Here is a 12048-nt window from a genome sequence, read left to right on the forward strand (position 1 = left end):
AGGATGGTTCTTTATAACTCTAGCAGGATGACCCTGAAGCTATTGGGACAGGTTCACTTGGCCAAAATCATCACACCCGAGGGATTTCCCACATTGCTAACTTTTTCTTTTCGTGTGTGAGTAAGGTCAATGTTTAGCTGGAACTTTAAATTAAGGAGAGAGAGGAAGGAATGAATTGGACCATTTCCATTTGTTTTTCAACATTGAAGTGTTCCTGGCTCAGTAAGATTGATCCTGCCTTAACTGTTCAGAACAGGATTCTTTCCTTTTCTAAGTCCTACTTCCTAATCCTTGCTCTAAGTGTAAAGATCCATGAGGTGTATTTTCCCTTTGTCCTGTGTGTGACACGTGTCTTGTCTTCCTCTCAATGCCTCAACCCTAAAATTTGCTATAAATTTTAGATGTAGACTGGATGCCATGAAACTAATGTCCCTACTCTTACCTTCTCTGATTTGCATTTTTGGTATAATGGATCATCTCTGGGTATAAAGTGTGTTTGAGGAGAATTTAATCCATGGGCATGGAGAAACTCAGATGAGACTAGGGGAGACCAGATATATACAGTGTGCATTTCTTTCTTTTTTTAAAAATTAACTAATTTATTTTAATTGGAGGCTTATTACAATATTGTAGTGGTTTTTGCCATGCATTGACATGAATCAGCCATGGGTGTACCTGTGTCTTTCTTATGATACTGCCAACAAGCAAGAAGCTGGTTAAATGCCTTTTTGTGATTGGATTGGTTTGTTAGGAGCCTTGAATTTACATCACCTTTATGGATGCTGCTCTCCTGAAGCATCTCAGAAAAAGTCCTGTCATCCCAGCTCTCTGCTTCTCTAGCTTTAGTTACTGCTCCGTCTGCTGCTAATTGCAGGAAATTAAGTTGCAAGGATAGATTTTTAAAAAGCCCATTTTGAAGGACTTTTATCATCTCTAATTATCTACAGGAGAAAATGGTATCTGAGGAAACAGTGAGAATTAGAGTGACTAGGGAACTCTCGGCATTTCCCACCTACTACCTAAATGTGAGAACCATGGAAGAGTTGAGGGTCCTTGCATCAGACGGGGAGGTAGTGTCCAAGAGTGAATGAGTTGGGGCAGCTGAGAGTGCTTCACTCTTACTCCTAAAGGGTATCTCAGAGAACTAGCGTGCTGAAGCTAAGCATGACCTTGAGGTGCCTTAAGGCTAGAGCAAGACCAGGGAAGGTTGCTTCCATTCTTCATTTGTATTTTATGCAATATTGTCTATGAATCAGGAGGGGCCTCTCTCTAGCTCCAGGTTCTTTATAGCAGGTCTTCTGCTGCCTGGGTCACTATGCCTTTCATCTCTGTTTTCTTTCTTGTTGTTCAGTCTCTAAGATGGGTCTGACTCTTTGACCCTATGGACTGCAGCATGCCAGGCTTCCCTGTCCTTCACTATCTTCCAGAGTTTGTCCATCCTCATGTCCATTGAGTCAGTGATGCCATCCAACCATCTCACCATTTCCTTCTCCAGAGGATCTTCCCAACCCAGGGATTGAAATTGCATCTCCTGTGTCTCCTCCATTGCAGGCCAATTCTTTACACATTGAGCCATTGAGGAAGCCCATCTCACCCTCTGTCATCCCCTGTCCCCCCTGTCCTCAATCTTTCCCAGAATCAGGGTCTTTCCAGTGAGTCAGCTCTTCACATCACGTGGCTGAAGTATTGGAGCTTCAGCTTTAGCATTGGTCTGTCCAATGAATATTCAGGGTTCATTTACTTTGGAATGATTAATTCGATCTCCCTGCTGTCCAAGGGACTCTCAAGAGTCTTTTCCAGCACCACAATTTGAAAGCATCAATTTTTTGGTGCTCAGTCTTTTTTATGATGCATCTCTCATATCCATACAAGACTACTGGAAAAATGATAGCTTTGATTATAAGAAGCATTTTTGACAAAGTGATGTCCGCTTTTTAATATGCTGTCTAGGTTTGTCATAGCTTTTATTCCAAGGAGTAAGCATCTTTTAATTTCATGGCTGCAGTCACCATGTGCAGTGATTTTGGAGCCTAAGAAAATAAAATCTGCCACTATTTCCAATTTTTCTGTCCATTTGCCATGAAGTAGTGGGATCAGACGCCGTGATCTTAGTGTTTTGAATATTGAGTTTTAAGCTAGTCTTTTCACTCTCCTCTTTCACCCTCATCAAGAGGCTCTTTAGCTCCTCTTTGCCTTCTGCCATTAGTGATGTTTTCTGCATATCTGAGGTTGTTTTTACTTCTCCTGAAATCTTGACTCCAGGTTGTGACTCATTCAGCCCAGCATTTCACACGATGTACTCAACATATAAATTAAAATAGCAGAGTGACAATATACAGCCTTGACATACCCCTTTCCCAATTTTGAAGCAGTCCATTGTTTCATGTCCAGTTCTGACTGTTTCTTCTTGACCTGCATATAGATTTCTCAAAGACAGGCAAGGTGGTCTGGTATTCCCATCTCTTTAAGAATTTTCCACAGGTTGTTGTGTTCCACACAGTCAAAAGCTTAAGCATAGTCAATGAAATCAAGCTGTACATCTGGAAGTTCTTGGTTCACATACTGTGGAAGCCTAGCTTGTAGGATTGTGAGTATAAGCTTGCTAGCATGTGAAATGAGCGCAATTGTACAATAGTTTGAACATTCTTTGGCATTTCCTTTCTTTGGGATTGGAATAAAAAATAACCTTTTCCAGTCCTGTGACTGGAAAACACTGCTGTGTTTTCCAGATTTGCTGGCATTTTGAGTGCAACAGTTTCACAGCATCGTCTTTTAGGATTTGAAATAGCTCAGCTGGAATTCCATCATCTCCACTAGCTTTGTTAGTATTAATGCCTCCTAAGGCCCACTTGATGTCACACTCCAGGATGTCTGGCTCTAGGTGAGTGAGCACACCATCATGGTTATACAGGTCATTAAGACCCCTTTTTTTCTCTAGTCATTAAATTTCTTTTTTTCCTATTCCCTTCCCTTCCAATAATTTATTATTTATTAAAATGTTACTTTTCAACTCAATAATAGATTCTCAGGGTAAAAACAATCAGAATTAAATAAAGGACAGACATTGACATTTAAAGCTTCAACTCACTCATCACCCTTACTTTTTAGAGAAACACTTTTATTAGTTTTGTGTATCCTTCTAGTGTTTCTTTAAGCTACTGAATTCTTATACAGTATTACTCTGTTCCTAATTTTCTGACACAAAATTAATCACACGCTGCTTTGCCTTACTGTTTCTATTTATCACTATGACATGGAGACCTTTCACTATAGTATGTAAGACGTCCTTCATTCTATGTAAAGCTGTGTATTTAGTTGTGTTTACAAACCATAATTTATTTTATTATCTTTTTACTGATAGACAATATGTTACTTTACAAAATTTTACTCTTACAAATAGTGTTGTAATCAATAATATCTTTCATTAATCATTTTGAATTCTTTAGGATTTTCTGTAGGGTAAATTCCAAAAAGTATATCTGCTGTATCAAAGAGAAGTACATTTGTAAACTATCAATGTTTTTATATTTTATCAATTAGATAGGTGAAAATATTATCCCATTGTAGTTTAAATTTTCATTGTTCTCATAAAGAGTGAAGTCAAGTACCTCTTGATAGGCTTTTGTGATATATATGTATATATATATATATTTATATTTTTCCTCCTTCAACTAGACTTTTTCTTCTGCAGTTAGTTTTAACAACCTATTTGACAACAGAAATATTTTATTTAAATCAATATTGTATTTTTTACATAGTTACTATTTTTTCAAGTTTATATATATATATATATATATATGTGTAACTATTTTTGTTGGTTCAAATAAGGTTACTACCTTTTTTCTTTACAGTGTACTTTAAGAAACTTTGTAAGATTTCAAAGTTTTAAGCACTTATATATCATTTTTAGATAAATTATGTAAGGAACAGAAAAAATGAAAAATCTGAAAAACCAATGAGTTAAAACATTGTATCAGTTGAAGTAAATAATTTGAATACAAGTTTTCCTTAAAAACTCTTTGTATTTAAATATACTTCGCTTATGGTTTTACTAATATAAAATTCTGGATTGACAGTTTATCTTTTAGAATTTTGAAGATATTGTACTATGTTTTCCTAGCTTCCATTGTTTCTGTTTTAAAGTCAGCTATTATTCTTATTATTGGGCATTTGAAGTTTAAATGACTTTTTTTCCCCTTGACTTCACTTTAAATGTTCTCTATTTATGGTTCTCAGGAGGCCCACACTATAATGAACTAAATGTGATTTTCTTTGCATTTATCCTGGCTAAAGTTCTAGTTTTCTGTATTTGAGATTTGATGCCTTTTGTCAGTTTTGGAACATTCTAAGCCATGATTCATGGGATCGCAAAGAGTCAGACATGACTGAGCGACTGAACTGAACTGAACTGAAGCCATTATATATTCAAATATTACTTCTTTCTGATTCACTGTCAATTCTCCTTCTAAGCCACTTATCCTATTCTTCTTCATCACATCCCATTTGCCTTTTATTGTCTTTTTTTGTGTTATCCATTTTTCTTTTCTCTGTAATTCACTGTAATTTTTTCCAATTTATTTCACTTTCACAAATTTCCCCTTACCTATGTCTAAGTTGCTATTGAAACTGTTCATTGGCTTTTTAATTTTATCTATTGTCATTTTCATTTCTAGAATTTTTACTGGCTTCTATTTTGAGGAGTTACTTTATTTTGACATAGATTCGAAGTACAAAAGAATATAACTTGAACAGTAGAAGTCATTTATACCTTAAATCCTTCACCTCGAAATCTCTGATGGTCACAGTAATTAATTCCTTACAAATACTTCCAGATGGTTCCCATGAACCTATTTTTCTAGTCCTTGACCATTAACCCTGAAATTAAGTCATCATAACTATCTTATGAACTGATTCTTACCCTATTTATTGTCATTAATTCATCCAATATTCCTTGCTGCATTCATATTAGTTTTATCTCTTGGATTTACAAAAAATTTCTATCTCATATTTAAAATTTTACTTGTTTTCTTTTTTTTATATATTTTAACATTGGCTTTTGTTCTTCCCAGACTACTCAGTTACTTGTTCTCCCCAGACCTCCCCACCTCTAAATGCTATTACATGTTGTTATGCCAAAATGGGTAAATGCATTTTACTATAAGAATGACTTTCAAAAATCAAATTTCCTTCATAAATAATTTCTATTGTATCTACTCAATAAACTTTCTTCTGAAGTGGAGAATTTTTGGCTAGGAGATTTAGGAAGCAAAATGAAAACATAGGTCAAAACCAGCTATTACAATTTGGAAGCAGAACTATCATTTAAAAAAAAATTCAGTTATCCACCAGGTATCCATCTGTACATCTTAATTCACATAGTTAAACAAATACATTTATTCAGTATATATTATGTTTAGGAACATTTTAAGGCCTTGAATTTTTTCTAAAAATATGAAAACCTATTGAGCTGGCAACCATGACTGGGAATGTAAATTTCATTGTTTATTTTGGTCAACTGAAAGAACAGTCAATTTCCTCCTTTGCCTTTGTTTTTAAAAGACAGACATAGCCTCCAATTTGGAATGAAATAAAAGTGAATGTGCCAAAGCTTTTGAAGTCATTTACATATTATGAATCTGTTAGTGGCAAAGTAAGCTACACACAGCAAATTGAGGATGACTTATGTCGATCAGCAGATCTGCTATGCCAGGAAAGCACACTGGGGGGGAAACTCCAAGACATGAATCTCTCAATCTAGATTTCTAAAACAAGGGTAAAGTTTCTAATAATTAAAGCAAAAACAGAGATATGTATACAATGGCAAAGCCCAAGGGCAAAGAGAGGTCAGTGATAGTTCATGTAAAAGTGCTAATAATCCTATCACGTATGAGGAAACAGTTGATTTGAGTGGGAATAGAAGCTACAGTAATAAAAAAGTACAGAGAATTCTTTGGGACGAGTCATATGATCTAACTTCACCTCTGTGGCACTCTTCACTACCTATCTCTGAGAGGCAGAATAATGGCTCCTAGAGTATATCCAGGGTCTTCCCTGGTTGTCCAGTGGTTACAACTTTTCATTCCAATTCAGTGGGTCCTGCTTTAATCCTTAGCTGGGGAGCTAAGTTTCCATATGCCTCCCAGCCAAAAAAATCAGAACATAAACAACAGAAGCAGTGCTGTAATAAATTCAACAGACTTCTAAAAAGTTTTTTTTTTTAAAGATATTTAAAAAGATATCCAGACCCTAATCTGAGGAAACTGTGGCTGTTACTGTATGTGGAAAAAGGGACTTTTCAGATGTAATTAAGACATTTGAACTTGGGGTGGGGAGATTATTCTGGATTACCTGTGTGGGCTCCATTTATGTTCCTGAGTCCTTAAAAGCCAAGAAATATTTTTGGTTGTAGTAAGGGAGGGTGAGGGGCGATCAGTTCAGTTCATTTCAGTTCAGTTGCTCAGTTGTGTCCAACTCTTTGTGACCCCATGGACTGCAGCACACCAGGCTTCCCTGTCCATCACCAACTCCGGAGCTTGTTCAAATTCATGTCCAGCGAGTCAGTGATGCCATCCAACCATCTCATCCTCTGTCATCCCCTTTTCCTCCTGCCTGCAATCTTTCCCAGCATCAGGGTCTTTTCCAATGAATCAGTTCTTCACATCAGGTGGCCAAAGTGTTGGAGTTTCAGCTTCAGTCCTTCGAATGAATATTCAGGACTGATTTCCTTTAGGATTAGACTTGTTTGATCTCCTTGCAGTCCAAGGGACTCTCAAGAGTCTTCTCCAACACCACAGTTCTAAAGCATCAATTCTTCAGCACTCAGTTTTCTTTATGGTCCAGTTCAATGCTATGTAGAGCAATTCAATGCTTTGCTTAAAGTTCTAGTTCTTGTCTTTGTGGTTAGATGTTGTCTTCGTAGTTAGATGTTGTTCTGAGATGTAGGCAGCTGTGTGAATTCTGACAATTAAAATGAGTTAGGGAATGATTTTTTCTCTAGATCCTCTAACAGGAACACCATCCTCCTGATGCCTTGATTTTAGTGCAGTGAGATGTGTTCAGTTTAACTATAAGATAGTATATTGTGTTATTTAAAGTCACTGCATTTGTGAGAATTTCTTAGGTCAACAATAAAAAAATTAAACAATATTTAAGTCTAGAAACTTTCTAAAAAGCCTGATATCTGTGCTAAGATAATCTCAATAGATAATATCTCACTAGATACATTCAAGTGGTCTTGAAAACTGTATCTGATCCCTCTAGGACTGATTCATGTGTAGATGTTCTCTCAAAACTCTGTTCACTCCTTAATTCATTATTTTATTTACTCATTCATTCCTTTACTTTTTTTTTGTTGCTTCGAATTGTCATTCATTGAAAACCAGTTATGCTCTAGCCATGAGATAAGTCACCTAAATTTCTTCTCTCAAGAATATTCAGTGTTGAGACTTCCCTGGTGGTTCTGTGTTTATGAGATCCCAATGCAGGGTCCCTGGATTTGATCCCTGGCTGGGGAACCAGTTCCCACATGCCAAAAGTAGGAGTTTGCATGCCACAACTAAAGTTCTCACATGCTTCAGTGAAGATTGAAGATCCCATGTGCTTCAAATAAGACCTGGTTCAACCATATAAATCAATAAATATTAAGAAATATTATATTAGGTCTTAAGTCTTACCTAGTGAGGATTGATTTCAAAGTTAACTAGTTACTATAACCATCCATAGAATCAAAACGTTGGTTTTGCCAGTAGTCATGTTTGGATGTGAGAGTTGGACCATAAAGAAGACTGAGGACCAAAAAATTGATACTTTTGAATTGTGGTTCTGGAGAGTCCCTTGGACAGCAAGGAGATCAAAACAGTTAATCCTAAAAGAAATCAACCCTGAATATCCACAGGAAGGACTGATGCTAAAGCTGAAATTCCAATATTTTGGCCTCCTAATGTGAAGAGCTGGCTCATTGGAAAAGACCCTGATACTGGAAAGATTTAGGGCAGGAGAAGAAGTAGGCAATAGGGGGTGAGATGGTTGAATGGCATCACAGACTCAGTGGACATGAGTTTGAGCAAACTCCGAGAGATGGTGAAGGACAGGGAAGCCTGGCGTGCTGCAGTCCATGGGGTTGCAAAGAGTTGGACGTGGCTTAGCAACTGAGCAACAATAACAAGGTTGCGTCTATATCTTGGCTATTGTAAATAATGCTGCAATGAATGTTTTGCTTCCCAGGTGGCTCTAGTGGTAAAGAACCTGCCTGCCAAAGCAGGAGATGTGGGAGGGTTTGATCCCTGGGTCAGGAAGATCCCCCTGGAGGAGGGCATGGCAATTCACTCCAGTATTCTTGCCTAGAGAATTCCACGGATGGAGGAGCCTGGCAGGCTATAGTCCATAGGGTCACAAAGAATCAGCCATGACTGAAGAGACTTAGCATGCACAACAGACATAGGCCTGCATGCATATTTTCAAATTAGTATTTTTGCTTTCTCCAGGAAGATATCTGAAAATGGACTTGCTGAATCATATGATAGTTTGTTATATTAATTTTTTGAGATACCTGCATACTCTCTTCCATTTTAGTTGCACTGAGAAGATTGGTGTAGACTGGTAGATTTAAATGTAGATTGGTGCCATTCCACATTTTTACCAACAGTGCACGACTGTTAACTTTTCTCCATACCCTTTCCAACACATATTATTTGTTGTTTTTTTGATGACAATCATTCTCATAGATATGAGGTGATATCTTACTGTGTTTTAAATTTGCATTTCCCAGGAAATTAGTGCTGTTGAGTTTCATATTAGGTATTTCCATGTCTTCTTTGGAGAAATGTCTATACAGGTACTCTGACTGCTTTTTAAATTAGATCTTTTTATACTGAGTTATATGTTTTTTCTACAAAATTTGGCTTGGATATTAACCCCATTGGCTATATCATTTGCAAATATCTTCTTTCATTCAGTAGTTGGCCTTTTTATTTTGTTGTGGTTTCCTTTGTTGTGCAAAACTTTTTTAGTTTGAGGTAATCCTATTTGTTTATTTTTGCTTTTATTTCTCTTGCCTGAGCAAACAAATCCAAAAAAAATAAGACGGATGTCAAAGACCATTGTGCTTATGTTTTCTTCTAGGAGTTTTATGGTTTCAGGTCTTACATCAGGTCCTTATCCATTTTGAGTTTATTTTCTATATAAGAAAATGGTCTAGTCTGATTCTTTTGCAGTAGCTGTCCAGTTTTCTCAGAAATATTTATGGAAGAAGCTGTCTGCTCCATTTTACATTTTTGCCTCCTTTGTTGTAGATTAATTGACTCTAGAAGAGTGGTTTTATGTACAGGTTCTCCAATCTCTTCCATTGATCTATGTGTCTTGTCTCTCCTTTTTATCAGGCGTCCAGTGTTTTATAGCACAGCTTGTAATCAGTGATCATGATATCTTCAGTTTTGTTCTTCTTTCTCAAGGTGGTTTTGGCTATTTGGGATCTTTTGTGGTTCCATACAAATTTTAAGATTATTTTTTCCAGTTCCATGAAAAATGCCTTGGTATGTTGATAGGGACTGCATTTAGTCTCTGGATTGTTTGGGGTCATATGAACATTTTAGTAGTAGTAATTCTTCCAGTTTATAAGCCAAGTATACCTTTTATTTGTGTCATCTTCAGTTACTTTGATCAGTGTTTTATAATTTTTAGAGTATATATCTTTCACCTCCTTGGTTAAGTTTATTCCTACATATTTTATTCTCTTTAGATGCAATTGTCAATAGGGATTATTTTAAAAATTTCTTTCTAATAGATTATTGTTAGGGTATAGAAGCACTATAGATTTCTGAATATTAATTTTACCCCCTGTAACTTTGCTGAATTCATGTATTAGTTTTAGTATATTTTTGGGTGTTTATATGTAGTATCAAGTTTTATGTAAACACTAACCATTTTACTTCTTCATTTTCAATTTGGATGCTTCTTATTTTTCTTATCTGAATTCTGTGGTTAGGATTTCCAATACCATGTTAAATAAAAGTGACAAGAGTGGACATCCTTGTCTTGTTCATTTATTTAGAGAAAAGTCTTTCAGCTTTTCACTATTGATTATGATGTTGGCTTTGGGTTTGTTATAAATGGCCTTCATTATGTTGAGATATGTTCTCTTTATGCCCACTTTGATAGGGTTTTTTTTTTTTAACCATGAATATATATTGAATTTTGCTGAATACTTTTTCTGTGTCTATTGAGATGATTATGTGATTATGTGTTTTATATATCTTCTCTCTGATCTTTATTATTTCCTTTCTTCTGCTGATGCTGGGATTTCTTTGTTCTTCTTTTTCTAATTCTCTGTCTCTAATCAGAAAAGATGCTTGGTATGATTTAGATTTACTGCCTGTCTTCACGCTGTGGCTGGGCCGTGCTTACTGCAGGTGTGCTAGTAGGAAGGGCTGAGCCTGCAAGGCTTGGCAGCAGTCGTTGTTGCTGCGGTGCTGTGTGCAGCTGGCCCCTGGGATCAAAGCTGCTTTCAGATGGTGCTGCCAGCGAAGGGTGACCGTCAAGGCCGGCAGGGCAGGGGTCTGCTTTGAAGGGGCTCTGTTTTGCTAACTGAGGGTATCCACTGGGTAAGATGGAACAGTGGCCTGCTTTGGAGGGACTCTGGTGTTGGTCAGAAATGCCTGCAGGGACTGGCGGGGTGAGAGGCCACATTGGAGGGAGTCTGGTGCCCACTTAGCCTGGTCACTGGGTATGGGGGGAGCAGCGGTCTACTCTGGAGGTCTCCACTGCTGGTTGATGGTGTCTGCTGGAACTGGGAGCATGGCAGGCTGCTTTGGAGGGGCTCTGGTGTAGCTCTGGAGTGGCTGCCAGGTCTGGTGGGGCTTTGCTGCTGGCTGAGGATATCTGTTGGGGCTGGCAGGGTTGGGGTGCTGCTTTGGAAGATTGCCGGATGTGTTCGGTCCACAGGTGAACCCAGGATGGGACAAGCAGTGCTAGTAAGTTAAATGGCAAGAGTCAGAAATGGTGCCCATCAGTGCTGGACCAGCTAAGTAGAGGGTGAGCTATAAGAAAACTGCCATCAAAGTGGCACCTGCCAGTCTCTCTACACCCCGAAAGTTCTGTGATCCCTGCTGCTCGGGCACATCCCTGAAAATTAGTCAACGAGTCTCCTCAAGGTAAGAGATTTTGAAACATCTGCCTTGGTGCCGACACTCCAAGGGAATGAATTTTGGAGTTTTCTTGAAGAGTAGAGTCTCAGCTTCCCACAGCCCTCTGGCTCTCCCAGGCGTTTAGCCCCCTGGCTTTCAAAGCCAGATGGTATGGGAGCTTGTCTTCCTGGCGCAGGTCTCCTGGGCTGGGGGCCTTCGTGTGTTCAGGGCCCTCAGCGAGTCTCCCAGGCTGTGATATCCTTCCCACCGATGGGTTAGACCCCCAGGACTGGTCCCAACCAGACTGCTCTTCTGCTCCTCCTGTCCTTCTCCATGTGGCTTTCCCTTCTTATCTTTAGCTGTGGAAAACCTTTTCTGTTAGTCTCCAGGTCATCCTCAGAGAGAGCTTCTTTATATGTATTTTGTCATTTGGTGTGTCCCTGAGAGGAGGCGAGTCTAGAATCATCTTACTCTGCTTTCTGTCCCACTTCCTGAGTTCAGCATTTTTAGATTTTACATATAAGTGATATACAGTATTTTTCTCTTTGTCTGACTTATTTCACTTAGCATAATGTCCTCAAGTTTCATCCATGTTGTTGCAAATGGCAGAATTTCATTCTTTCCCATGACAGAATAATACTCACTCCTATGTATGTGTGTGGATGTATGTGTGTGTATACCTGTATATACAGCTTGAGGTTATTTTTTAATAAGGCATGTGGTAAAGCATGTAAATAAAAATCTTCAGTGCTTTTTTGATACATGTTAAGCATGCAATCACTGTACTATTCTAATTAGTATATCAAGTGATCTTTCCCAATAATTGTGTTTTCTTGCCCTGGATTCTGATACTCATTTATGGTCCTGCCTTCTTGTCCAGATGCAATGATTTTGTTCCTGTCTCCTTGTTGGCCCCCTTTCTAGCCTT

The sequence above is a fragment of the Odocoileus virginianus genome, chromosome 1, assembly GCF_023699985.2.
Source record: "Odocoileus virginianus isolate 20LAN1187 ecotype Illinois chromosome 1, Ovbor_1.2, whole genome shotgun sequence".
Lineage (NCBI taxonomy): Eukaryota > Metazoa > Chordata > Mammalia > Artiodactyla > Cervidae > Odocoileus > Odocoileus virginianus.